Source organism: Botryllus schlosseri, chromosome 7 (genome assembly GCF_051294905.1).
Source record: "Botryllus schlosseri isolate E-star chromosome 7, Bs_hap1, whole genome shotgun sequence".
Taxonomy (NCBI): Eukaryota; Metazoa; Chordata; class Ascidiacea; order Stolidobranchia; family Styelidae; genus Botryllus; species Botryllus schlosseri.
The window spans coordinates 27,345,710-27,359,790 of NC_137242.1; positions in this window are offsets into that span (position 1 = coordinate 27,345,710).

Here is a 14,081-nt window from a genome sequence, read left to right on the forward strand (position 1 = left end):
TTCCCGACTGCAGCCCAGGCACCGTACTGAATTCAAAGAATGAAGTACTGAATATATTAGAGGTTCTTAACTCGAGGGTCGCCCCCGACGACTTTCAAAGGGCGCGAATCCTGGCGTGCTTTACAACTTAATCTCATCTCAAAACTCACACGCATACTGAATCACGTCACTGAAGCTAGAATTCAACACTATTCAAGTTCATTTGGTCGTAAAGATATGCGCGTTTATGCGTGAAGGCTTGGTGACGAAGAGAAGGCAGGTTTTAACCTCGGTTCCAGTTACACAGACAGTGTCAAAAAGAAAGCAATTAATCGAACGTGCCACTATCGATGTCAAACAAATCGCCTATGTCGACATATATAGGGTTACCATACTTTAGAATAGGAAAAGTAGGAAACTATTTTCAAATCATAAAAGTTAGTTTACCGAAATTGAAAACAGCTGACTTTGAAATATTTACTGGAAATCTTGTTGTGTTCACTAAAAAAGGTCATTTTATCGATTTGACTCCCGCGTATCCCGTCGTCTATCTTTTAGACCAAAATATAACGTCTTTCGTGGTCTTTTGGGGCATTTTAGCCTAAAATGGAGGACAAATTGTCAACAAGAAGGACAATTGGGCGAAGGGAGGACAATTGTTCTATTATGAGGACAAATCCTCCCACAGGAGGACGTATGATAACCATAGACATATAGTCTTCAGCATGGTCTCAAACTGCGCAAACCGAAGAAGTGGTAGTAACGGTATATCAATCGTAGATAAATGTATTGCTCTATGGATAGTAATACTGCTTTTAATCCATGCAAATTACCAATCTATTAGCTATTTTTCAAACTCCAGCGACACGGATAATATTATCTATAGGAAGAATGTGGTATGGAAGGTCAAGCTCGTTGTTTGCATAATTCAGGTATTCGGAACTTCATTCAATTTCTGAGAGCCCTAAACTTAGGTCACGATACATCAGCTTATACATTAGAGTCTGATCAGATCGTGTACGAATACATATTGTTAACATCTCACCGAAAATCGAGGATACCGTCGCCTGGGACACCGACACCAATGCAACTAGAAGGAGTAATCTTGCCACCAACATTTTGCGTTTGATATTTCGAATCCTTTGCCCGCCCAATTTAATATTTGAATCTGTAAATAAGCATGGTGCCTAGTGCTTTTATAGAGGGATGCGATTATCCTTCAAGTGGCACGTATGCGCGACTGACCACTTACAACCAATAAAGCCCAACTAAATTGATCAATCTCACTTTCGTATCCACTTGATATCCTGCATTAATTTGATGTTACCGGTATTCGTGACTATTTGTGGTCTTATAAATTGCCCAAATGATACACTATTTTGTCTGTGCGAATGTTTTCCTGGTCACGCTTTTTGGGCAATACAGTATTACTTTGGATTTTATGCGAAAGCGAATGCCGGCGGCTCCAATTTCATTACGCTTAGGTAAAAATTTGAGTCCATCTTCGATTATACGACGATTACGAATTATCCGAAACACCTATCCAATTGGATGTAGACTGCTAGTGTAAATGGTTCTTATCGATCAAGTGCATTCATTGAATCCATTCCAGGGCTAGGCATGAATAGTTTTAACGAAATTAGCTTAGTCTCCGTTCAGCCGATACCGCAATAAACAATTTTCTACTCGTGATATATTTGCGAATTCAAGTTTTTCAAGCCTGCTAAGGGCTTCGGCGTCGCACAGCGAATACTCACAAGAAAGTTTCTGCTGCCAGCAGACGTACTGGTGACATAGAGATGATCAAAATACACCGGGACAGTCATCGGTAGAAAGCATGCTGGCTAGTATTCGTGATCGAAGTTGCTTCATATAGTTATACGTCACGACTGTCACCTAAGAATATAACACTGGTCAACAAAATGAAAACAAAATTTTTAGGCAGAACATCTGAGAGCCGTTTCTGGGTTTTTTGCGGTTGGTGATTACGAATATAATATTAGTTTTGTCAGATTGGCTCTTTGACAGAAGATATTTATACCCCTAAAAAGCCCAGAATTACGGGGCTTACCCTTAAATATTTCACTTGGTAGGAAGAAAACCGTAGTTTTTTTCTAATTCTATACTGCGCATAAATAGATAATTGACTATGAAGAACCCTCATGTCGTTCTTGGTCATTCTATAAATATTAAAATGACATGATGCGAAATATTTGTTTGTCAAAAAAGCAGTTTGTCAAGCATAAAAATTGTACTTTTGCACAACGGAAATACGTATTCTCCTGTATCCATTGGTCATTCCACCAAGATTAAAGAGGAGAATAAAACTATAAAATTTGTCCTTGAAAGGCTCAACTACAATACTCATATACGTCTCATTTCTTATGACTGTTGAATGGATAATTTTCCGCTGAGTTAACAAAGTAGGTATACCTAGTAACTCTATCAAACGGGAAGTTTAAATATGGTATCTGGTATATTTGAATACCGATGAAAGATTCCAATTTCACATTAGGAAAGAGGTCGCTGCATGTAATTTATCCTAAGATGTAGGAAATAAAACTTTAAACAGTTGGTCTGAAACTTCGTATCTGCATATCGAAAACTTGAGCACAAACATGAGCATAAAAGTTCACTTCCTGTTCAGTCATCTTGATATATATTTCCTGATCATCTTGTTGATTAGCAAGGGGAGAGGTTCTACCAAGACATCAGAACAACACAAGAAAGATATCAGGGCCGACGAGATGAACAATTGAACATATTATGGCGGACCATTGCCGGAACCTTTCGAGAAACTGCACTAAATAGCTTACAGGCGAAAATCGTACATAAAACAATAGTGCTTTAAAATAAATTAATATTATTATATTCCAACTGATTAAGTCAAATTTACAATAGGTGGTTGACGTAAAACTTATTGAGTTAATGCCACGTTGTTTTAGTATCTAGGTAGTATCTGGGTAAATACTTATATACATGACTAGACTTTATTTATGTACATGATATCCGTGAAAGTCTGTAACTATGATAAATCTATTACCCCTAAATATAGTTCTGTTGCTGTATTTTGATTTAAAAGAGCATTCTGTGCGCAAAAATAACACATAGATTGAATTTCTAAACTTTATAGTACGACTGAGCCGATTTTATATCTAGTCATTACCGCCGCATGGGCTATCTCCACAATAAGAGCAAATTGGAAATAACTAAGGTCATATTCGGAATCAGCGACCTTCAGAACCCCCAAAACCACTCGTACTTTTTCTGCCTAAAAATATGTGTTGACCAGTGTAATCATTCTTTTATAAAACATTAATTTCTGACTCAATACATGGAAGGCGCACGTGAAATTAGAAAAAGGACTAATCATTTTCTCAGTGATATATTGACTGTCACTGCTTTTGAAATGGGGCGACACTGAATAATGACTTACAGTTTTGATATATTATGAGCTGAGAAGAGACGAAGATTAAGTTAATAATCAATCGTTATCAGTATTTCTTACACGTCAACATGATCGAAATGGCGTGATCAGAATGTCCATGACAAAATCTGGCGAGTCCGTGATTATTGGTCATAAGACGAATATCCGAATATCTATTTTAGTAATAATAGCATACAGCATGCTTCCGAATAGAGTTGCATTTAAAACAAAAATCAATTTAAAACAAACATGTTTAAAGCTTTTTTTATCGTTGTTTTTAGTCATGACGTCAATAATCTTTATTTGTGACGTCACATTGGATTGGTATTGACGATTGGAAATATAGGGCAAATATGATTCCTGCGGAAAAGGCTTCCATACCCCTGTCTCCAACCAAAACATATCGTTAACCAGGACTGCATCGTTATGCAGCATAGTCGGTTATCATCATCAGAACATCCATTCCGTACTAATGATCTATATCTACGCGCTATAACTGTGGAACCGACGACGATTTCGAGGGTTTCAACCATTTCATATCGTAGGGGAGATGTGGTACCGATGGATCAAAAATTGCAAATTGATCTCTGGCCCACAAATCTTCAGCCGAGAATAGCAGATCTTTTGCTGTCGCAACACTTCGATACTACCTCTACCTATCGCGGACATTTACATGAATATCCGTCTTTTCAAAAAATATTCATAAACGTTTAAAATATGTTGCTCGAACGTGTCATCGGTCCCCACCCGGTGGGTCCAAAGGCACACGACCATGGGACCTATGGGACATACGCTCAAAAACACAAATTTATTAACTTGTTTTGTTGTGTACTATAAGCTAACCTACTGCAAGCCAATGAAGAATGTTTCGTCGCTACCTTCATGAATAAAATAGATTATATCAACTCAAATGTTGGCATAGAATCATGTTTTGATTTACGCCTAAACTTACAAAATTATTGCCACATACATATTACCCACAAATCGACATTTTGACTTTCAAATACCTCGTTATAGCGATAAAACACCACCGGTAACTATGATTTACAGCCTATATATATGTGGGCGAGTTTCGGTTGTTAAGTGATTGGTTGGTCCATCTATTTTGCTTGATTTGGCAATGGTATAACAGGTCCCACACCCCATAAATATTGTAATTGACTTGAAAATAGTCCACTCGAGGATGGTATTGATTCAAAAAATATGTGGCATTATATACCCTGATACAAGCCCTATACTTCACATCAAAAATTATGGCGGGTTTGTTAGTCTGAAAGGTGATATAGAAAAATGCAAATGTCGATCCAAATTTACTTTACACCCCCTAAAACGTAAATCATTCGTCACAGACCCCATAACTCATGCAGGTCGAATTTTTTGGCATGTGAGGAAAGATTTTGTCAGCATGTACCTGTGGACAAATTCATGGAGTGTAATTATGGAATTATCATGGAGAATTTTTCAAGTATTTTCGGTCCCAGAGATCCATCGGTACCACATCTCCCCTATACGTCGATTATATCTGGTGCAAGTCGTTATTAGGCTCACACTACGTCTTTTTCGAAAGTATTTTTATAATTATAGCATAATTATACTACTTAACGAACACAATTTATTTTGAATTGCAGTTTGAACAGTGTTTAAAACGAGATGTTTCACAAAACCATTTGTTTAAATGCAACCCTATACCAATGATATATATACAATGATTGGAAACTCCAGTGAGCTCTGCGTTTGAGCGCGTCGCGAGTCATGCTTCACTACAGGAATGAAATCGATGTAAACAAACGGTTCGCCAGCAATCTTTCTTCAGGAACTGGCGTTAATGTAGTGAAAAGTTTTTTATCGAGACCTATTTTGCACGTGAAATGTGTGCATACTGTACAGGTTTTGGCCAATACCAGTAGCATGGCTTAATATTCAGACGAAACTGATGTACCAGTGTGCCTACGTGATGAACACTATGATCGGAGGAAAGGAAAGGACGTAGTTTATTTTTGTCCTTCATGTTTTTGCGGCATATACACCGACTCATGATATGCATACACACGATCTGCGCATATGCATACCATGAGTGCATGATGTGCATATGCCGCTGGACAAGGAAGTGCAGATATAGCCTTTACGACTTTCTAAGTCATGCACCACCCCTCCATGCTATCCCAGTAATGCATGAGCGCCAAGCAGGGAAGCCATGGATACCAGTGTTACTAATGAGGTCTTTGGTCTGACCCGGCCGGGAATCGAACCCACGACCTACCGATCAAGAAGCCGGACGCTTAACCATTACGCTATCTTGATCGGTGGTCTCGCAGTATCAAATAAAGGTGGATACTTCATAGTACGAGCTAGAGTTGGGATCAGGTCACTATCTTCAAGTCATTGCAAATTTTTAATCAAGTCACGAAGTCATTTCTAATTTCTTCAAGTCAATTCAGGCAGGTTCTAAAACTGACTCTGAAGTCAGGCCTTCTGAAGTTGTGAAAGTAGGCAAAACCTACTTGAGGATACCGCAAAAAGCATCACGTTTTTGAAGTAATAATAGTCATTATTCCTTTGTTACGGAGATTCATCTTGTGATCCGAATGCTCATATATACAATTGAATAAAAATAAAAATATTTTTGTTTGATACATATCAGGAGTAATCGTCAGCAGCTTGTAGATACAGTATACAATTGACTAACAGATGTATGCAAAGTAAAGTCTAACTCATTTCTTCATACTACTCGAGTACTTTTCAGACCGTTCATTTTCTGCTTCAACAAGTAGATTTCAATATCCAATTGACTAAGAAACGTCTGCAAAACCTGGTCTTAACCTACTTTTTCAAACTACGATAAAATTTACCATGATATGATGGTATATCTTATAAGTGTATGTGTGCGCAAGAGCGACCCACAATAGGTAGAAAGTTCCTGCCACTGTCCATGTCAGGTTTGATAGACTTGTGCACAGCCAATGATCTATAAATGATTGTTCACAGCATATACTTTGTATAGTCATTAAATTGTGATGTTGTCCATGTCCAGTCCAGTTTGTCAACTCTTACAGTCATAGTTGACTTGCAAGATGGTGACTTCGAAGAATGGGACGGGATAGAGACTATCCAACAATCCCCTTCACTCAACAAATCTCCATCTCCACATCACCATCTATGCCCTCAACGGTCGAGGTGATCATGGAAGAAGTTGATCGAATCCGAGCATCATAACAATGTGTCATCGCATGGGTATTACAGAAGCAGGATTTTGAACAGCTTAAATACCTCACCTCTTCATGGACTCCTAAATGCTCTGATACTAGTCGTGTCTAAATTTCAATGAGGATACCAACACCATAATATCATTGAAAATTTTATACAGGGTATGGATATTTCATTTACTATAACACTTAAAAACTGCATAAACAACTTTTGTTATCATGTCAGACTTGTTGTCATCTAAATTCAGAATAACAAGAACCAAAATCCTAGTCAACGGAAAGCATTTAAGTCAAGTGAATATGTAGCAAAAAGGGATTTTCTTGTTTATGCAAATTACAATATCAGATATACCTATGTTTAAGCCAGGGCCGGCCAACCCGTGGCCCGCGAGGTAATTTCCGAAATTTCTAATATAATGGATTGCACAGATTTTAAGCTTGCAAGGCCAACCAAAATTTGATTAGTCTGGCCGCAATACTTGAGATATGATGACTAGAATATCAGTTCCGACGCATTGACAGATCCATCAGTCATTCACATATTGGTATATCTTCGTACACTACAATAAAGCAGAATAATTTGCGATAGAATTATCAAAGGTAAAAATTTCTACAAGCTTAGCGCAATATGTTGCCACTCGATTTCTTGTTTTTAATATTGTTGCCCTTTTGTGAAAATGGAAGAACACCTAATGTATCAGCTTGAGTCTAACTATATTCGCGATTACGAGACAAAGTGTCGTTCAACATATGCGACCTTGCGTTTGCGCTCGCAGTAAGACCGTCGACCATGTAACCTAGGCAGGACATGATTGGCGCATGTTGGTCACAGCTTTCGATATCGATATGTCCATGCGCCGAATAGCCCAGTCCTTGCAAACTTAGCCCAGCGATATACAGCAGGCCCGCAATACAGTCAAGTGACAATATTATTGATCTACGAACTTCAAAAAATTTTCGCGCTTGGCGCGGTTAGTGGCCTGCACAAAAGTTCGTCAATCAAATGTGGCCCTTAGGCCAAAAAGGTTGGCCAGCCCTGGTTTAAGCCATTCGATAAATGTACTGTCTGCATCTATTTTTGTTGTAATTTGTGAAACTGTGCTGTGCTATTATGAACAATCGAATAACTGTGCCTAGTAGTTGATAACGTCAATGTTTCTTGTCACGTAACAAAAATATATATTCTCAAATGTTATTTTTTCGAGCTTTCTTATCCTCTCTTAATGACAATAACAGGACAGCAGTTGGATGGTAGAGCAGCGATCTCACATGAGGAGGGCATTCAAGCATCAAGTACCATGGCATTTGAACACTAGTATGTTTCAAGCCTATTTAGAAATCAATTATTCTTTGAAAATTACCATATCGCAGGTGCGGCCAGATTTCCTGATCAGGATAAAAATGATTCCAATAACGGATCAAGACTCAATCTCTTGGTGATAATGAGGTAGTCTGCTCGATGGTTGGCAAAAATGTCCGTATCAAATTTATCATTGTTGTTGTTTTCTTGTCTCTTTGATAAGCTTCCCTGCTCACAAATTTCGTTGCTGTTTCTGCGGCATAAGAATATCTCCAGTTTTGCAGTAGCGGCATATCTTTTTCCAGCTAGTACAAGTGAAGCAATATTATCTGGAATGCAATATGGCTTTAAATGGCAGTTGTAGCTGAACTTGGTTGTCATATTCACAAGGCACACGAAATTATCCACAGGTTGCATTGTAGTGTCCATCTCTTCACCTCTCGTACTCGAATAATATGTATTTTCTTTCAGCAAGACTATTTTTCTCTGCATCAATCGATCCAATGAGTTATCAATCCAATCCGGCACCATTCGTCAAAGTATTATTCATTTTGACTACAATCTTTGGAAATATCTCAATGTCTGAAGCAAAGTGGAACATGACATGGTTGCTTCTCATGGACGGCCTGGCGTGCCGAAATCCCACAAGATAATGATTTGCACTTTTATTAAGATCCCTGAATCCTTTTCAATTTCCTCGCGGCTTTGGGTTGCTTTGCGGCTGTTTCAATACACGAACAATCTTTTCTTGAAAGTTAGAATGGACTATAATTTATAAAAAAATGTTAACGATCCTGTAAAAAATTTATGCATTAGACATTTACAGAATGGGAATTTGTTATGTCACAGTTTTGCCAGTCAACTACAATTGAAATCAAGTTATTTATTCAATCCGTCAAGTATTTTCCGCACTGCCGCATATGCAATATATATGAGCAATGTGCATATTCAAGAGAGATTTTGCATTGGATGATTGTGGAGTTACATTGCTGGAAAAATAACCTGGGTAGCAGCACATACAATGCAAGTTGATGCTCATGCTCACTGCTCAGGTCATAAAGCGTGATGCAAATGGCGAAAAGTTATGAAGGTTATACATAAAAAACCATAGACGTACACACTATACAATGACGAAGGTTACAAAATCATTTCCTAACCTTTCAATGAATAAGACACCATAGAATGTTGCTCGCAAATGCATAAATCATCTATTTTGTACAATCCTTCCAGCTATCAATCTTAACGAGTACTCCATGTTAATTTTCAAGGTTTACAGGCAATTCATGGGGAACACCTCACAACGGGTAGTTCATATCACAGAAGTGCCAAAACGTTTACCAGGTATATTTTGAATAAATGGGCGTTGGTAGATGTTTTCGGACACCCCGGTGTGAAAGATTCAACTATTGAGAGAAGTACGACATATCACGCCATGTCGATGTGAACAATACTAACTATGGAGTGATTATCCTAAATGTCATTCTAGTGCAGTGGTTCCCAACCTTTTTCGACTCATCGCCCCCTTTTCAAGCTCAACGCCGATCATCGCCCCCCAAATTTTGTGAACCGAAAAACCGGTAAACAAACAGTAATCACCGGCGGGTTGACTAAAAAAAAAAAGGTCAACTTTTCCGTTCCATGTCGAATTTTCCACTTTTGCAACTGAATTTTCGTGGGATGAATAAAAATAAAAAAAAAGGTTATTTCTCTGACTTGACTCCAACATAGCCGTTTTAACTCATCATTGCCCCCCTATCGCCCCCTTCGCTATTTTCGCCCCCCCCATCGCCTCCTTTGTCCATTTTCGCCCCCCTAGACCGCCAAATCGCCCACGTTGGGAACCACTGTTCTAGTGCATTGTTTTGCCGATGGTATATTCTTTGGAACAATGCCGATTCTCATCATTGATGTGGATTCAACGGCCTGATCAAGTAAAAAGTTAAATATGTTAGCATTTTAGCAATCAGTACAATGATAGTTTTCGGTTAGTTCCAATTTTATATTATGAAGTTACAATCGCTATATTGGTACAATAGTTGCCAGTTAACTCGGCCCTTGGTGAATTCGGCCTCACAATATATACTATCTAAAACAACTTAGTTGCTCACACAATTATCGTAATCAACCCTTCTCTTTTAAAAAATCAGGTGACGTAAATGCTGCCAGAAAAATTTCAAATCCTCTTTCAACAATCCTTCCAGGTTCTGCACATCTATATTGACGCTCACCCACAGTATCTATAAATTCTTTAGGCTGTGTCGTACATGCATGGTTGCAACTGATGCTAAAATGCCTCGCAGCTAGTCTGTACTTTGATAAATGTGCATTGTTAAAAGTTGTATTACATCCTATTATGCAGCACTGCCTCACTATGCTCAAGAAACCAACAAAAACTAAACCGATTGGGGAAAATCAGTGAATTAGTATGCCAGCAAGGCCGATCGCAGCACCCCACCACAGTCGACATACGCAATCCCGTTTCTGTACTCAAGCATATCCCACGACGGACTGATTTCGCCGGGAAACTATCTTATAGCGTTAAGGGGCGTGGCAGTTTCCAATCATTGTATATATATCATTGCCTATACTTACAAAGCGCGTAATTTACAAATATAGGTCCAACCGTATTAGTGATTATAAGAGAACGGGATTTCCTAGTTTCGCATGAGGTGATTGGAGATCGTAAATATACTTTAGTTTAGGGGCGAGCATCAGCATAGCTATTGCAAGACACACAAACATCGCCCCAGATAACACCAAGACATGGGAAGTTTCTATCCACATGCTACTCCGCAATGTACGCTTCCAAACATATCGGCTGCGATAAAACATTGGCCTGAAATCTCAGCCACATCTATAGCCGAAAATCTTGGTATAGTGATATATCCGGTGACCTATCTCAGTCTCAAGGTACAGATGCGACCACAGTAAGATATTGCGCCCCATTAAGAAACGAGACATGATACAGCTATACGCAGACGTCGTCAGAGTAGTGAGCGTTCTTACTCGAATTGACGTAGAATTAGTACGCTAAATCTCTTCTAAATCACAAGTAAGTAGCGATTACCAAGCCAAGTCGAAACTACATAATGCGGATGTGGAAGTACTCAAGTAAATATTTTAGTTGTAACTTGCAAATGTTTTGTAGTCAATAGTAAAAATGCTGATGTTGAAATTGCAAGATAAATATTGGCGACGAACACAAATTGAGCCCACCACAAATGGGTGGCATTTTTGTAGGTATATTCAGTTACTCTGCTAAAGTGGCTATTTCCCACGATTGCTATGTTAATACCTCGCTTGAAAGTGATCCAAATCTAACCCAATGCAATAACTACTTTTTAAAATATCATGGTGTAAATACTAGGGATGGTGTGAACCTCTGGAAGGTTCAGGTTCGTGTGAACGCAAACCTTTTTGAAAGGTTATGAGTGAACACGAACGTGAACCTCATGACGTCATACTGCTCATTCCAACCCTACATTTCAGTGAAGTGTGGTATATTAACCGTTTCGCACCGGCGTGTCTATTTTTCGACATGCCGATACGAGAGAAGGGTACCGTAATTGAAACCAAGATATATTACATATTAATCGTGCTAGGTCGTTGCTGTTCATTTCTGTGAATAGATATTGTTCGTACCAGTTTATAGATACCTTGTTATTTGATATTTATTATATCTAAGACGTCAAAATCGTATAACAAACACCGTAGATAAATATGGGGCAAAATACACTGTCTCGGCAATTCGCGCGTCATTGACTACTCTCAGATAACGGGCTGTATGTTTCGCTCTAGCCGGCTTAGGGCATAGTTGTTTCTTATGTGAATAGCTAGCGTTCATACAAGTCCACACATATCTTCATATCTGATATTAGTTACATATAAGCTGTTCAAAAGCTATGTGATAGGCCGCGTGACAACAATATCCGCCGAAGCATCATTGCGCAGACGCGCGTTCCTCATACCCGTCATATATACTGTTGTACATTTGGTTTTATTCGTCATAACCAGCTGTAGTTAGTTGCTATGAATAGGGATTGTCAGCTTCTGTTTTATTTTTTAGCTAAAACAACTATACTAGTTAGTTCCACACCGCTCAAGGTTGCATTGGAAATCGGGAAGCGAATTCCCGCAGACTACCGTACCAGCTTCAAGAAGATGGATGAATACCCGTCACATAACGTGATATATATCGTGTTCTAATAGCCATAGACCTTCATAGATTGTGTCTGTGGATTGTTGTTACCTATATGATTCTAAATAACGGCTAATGGCGAAGTATAATTCGGAATACGCACAAAATTACTCAGCGATTATACCTACGCAAAAGCGTGCGTCTAGATATACAAAGAGCTGTCGTACATCGATATATATCTTACGTTGTAGTAATGATAAGCATTTGCGGTTTGTCTCATTCAATAAAACTAGTCAATCTCCACCTACAAGGCCAATGTAAACAACATTAGTTATGCCTAAGTCACCCCAAGGCCGCTTCTGAAAATCGCGAAGAAAATCGCTGCAGACTACCACGGTAGTGTCAAACGCAGGGACGAATATCCATAACATAAAGTGATATATGTCCTGAATTCTGTTTGTAATATACATTCTTAGATTGTTTCTGTGAAGGGTACATGCCCATAAGATTATATCTACATCAGACAACAGTTATTAGTCATGTATATATCGTAATAACTGCAATACTACTCGGTGTGCATTACCCGCAAAATGTTGTATATATTGGACGGAAGTGCTACCAAATAACATCATAATCTTTACGTTGCAGTAATGATAAGCATTTGCAGTATATCATTGTGGTAAGGACTGTATAATCTCCGTCTAGGAAGACTAAAATGACTGATTTAGGTTCACAACAGTTTCAGTTATAAGCCTTCGAAGTTACCATACGCGCGCGTCACTCGCCGCATGACTCATTCTCTCGGCGGCCTGCCGCGAGTTGACTAAAACGGTCGGTAGTGTTTTGATTAGAAATTATCGCCTGTTAGACGTAGAGTGTCGACTCAGGGCTCTCTAGAACAATGAGTACTGTGCCTATACAATACATAAGACTCTATCGTCATCGAATACCTATACTAAGGTTCATAAAGTCCGCAATTTAGCATTTCTGTTCTCAACCAACGTTTTCTCGGCTTGCTCTTCATATAAGTAATCAGACACATCGTTTTCGTCGATTTGAGTGGCGCAATCGGCTGCGCGTTGACTTTTTGAATCGAACGATACCTGGTTCACTGTGTTCGGGTCCCAGCAAGGTACCATTTTTCGATTTTGAAAAATGCAGTAAAATTTTTCGAAAATGGCAGCCGTTGCCATTCGGTTAATGTACAACACGATATACCTAGCGACGACTCGGGTCACATTATGCCACAATGCTGAAGTACATACTGACTGGAGCAAGCAAATTATATATTAATCCTATAAAATGAATATCGTCCGTCGCCTTGCCACTAATTTTGACGATGACTTGCAAGGGAATATATGCTTACGCCTTGACGGTCTAGGTCAGACGGGACAATGTATTCGTAGTCTGAGTGTTGCTACGTTGATATTGAGAAGAGTGTAAAACGGGTTTTACCCCATTAACAAGTTACACAGCAGTAGCCAGCATCCCAATCGCAAGGATTTGGTTTTTTGGAAATGCAATAAACATATGAAATCGAGATGGACCCGTACGCTTGTAGATTTTCTACATAAGACAACGATATCCATTTCAGTGATTGTTTGAATAAGCATCATTCGCTGACTACCTACATGTAACATATTTCGCACTTGATGTTGTGTGATCAGGGTGATCATGGGTCAAGCTCACAGCAGAAAGTCACTAAATATTAACAAACAGAGAGCTGGACTTTTCAAGCAAACTTTTGTAACAAAGAAGGTAAAATTTTTGAGGTTGTCAAGGTGCATGCTCGTTTGATGTAGATTTTTTGTGCTGCCAGCGCCAAGCATCGAGTGGGCCGTAGTTGAAATGCAATAAATTTCAACCAAAGATGTTATAATGACGTATAAATTGGACTATATGAAACAGGTTCACATTGCAGAAGCTGCCAATGTTCGTTTGTGATCGTGAACCTTTAAATGTCCGAGGTTCACACACAGAACGCGAACGTGAACCTCACGTTCACACCATTTCTACTAAATACTGTAAAAAGTA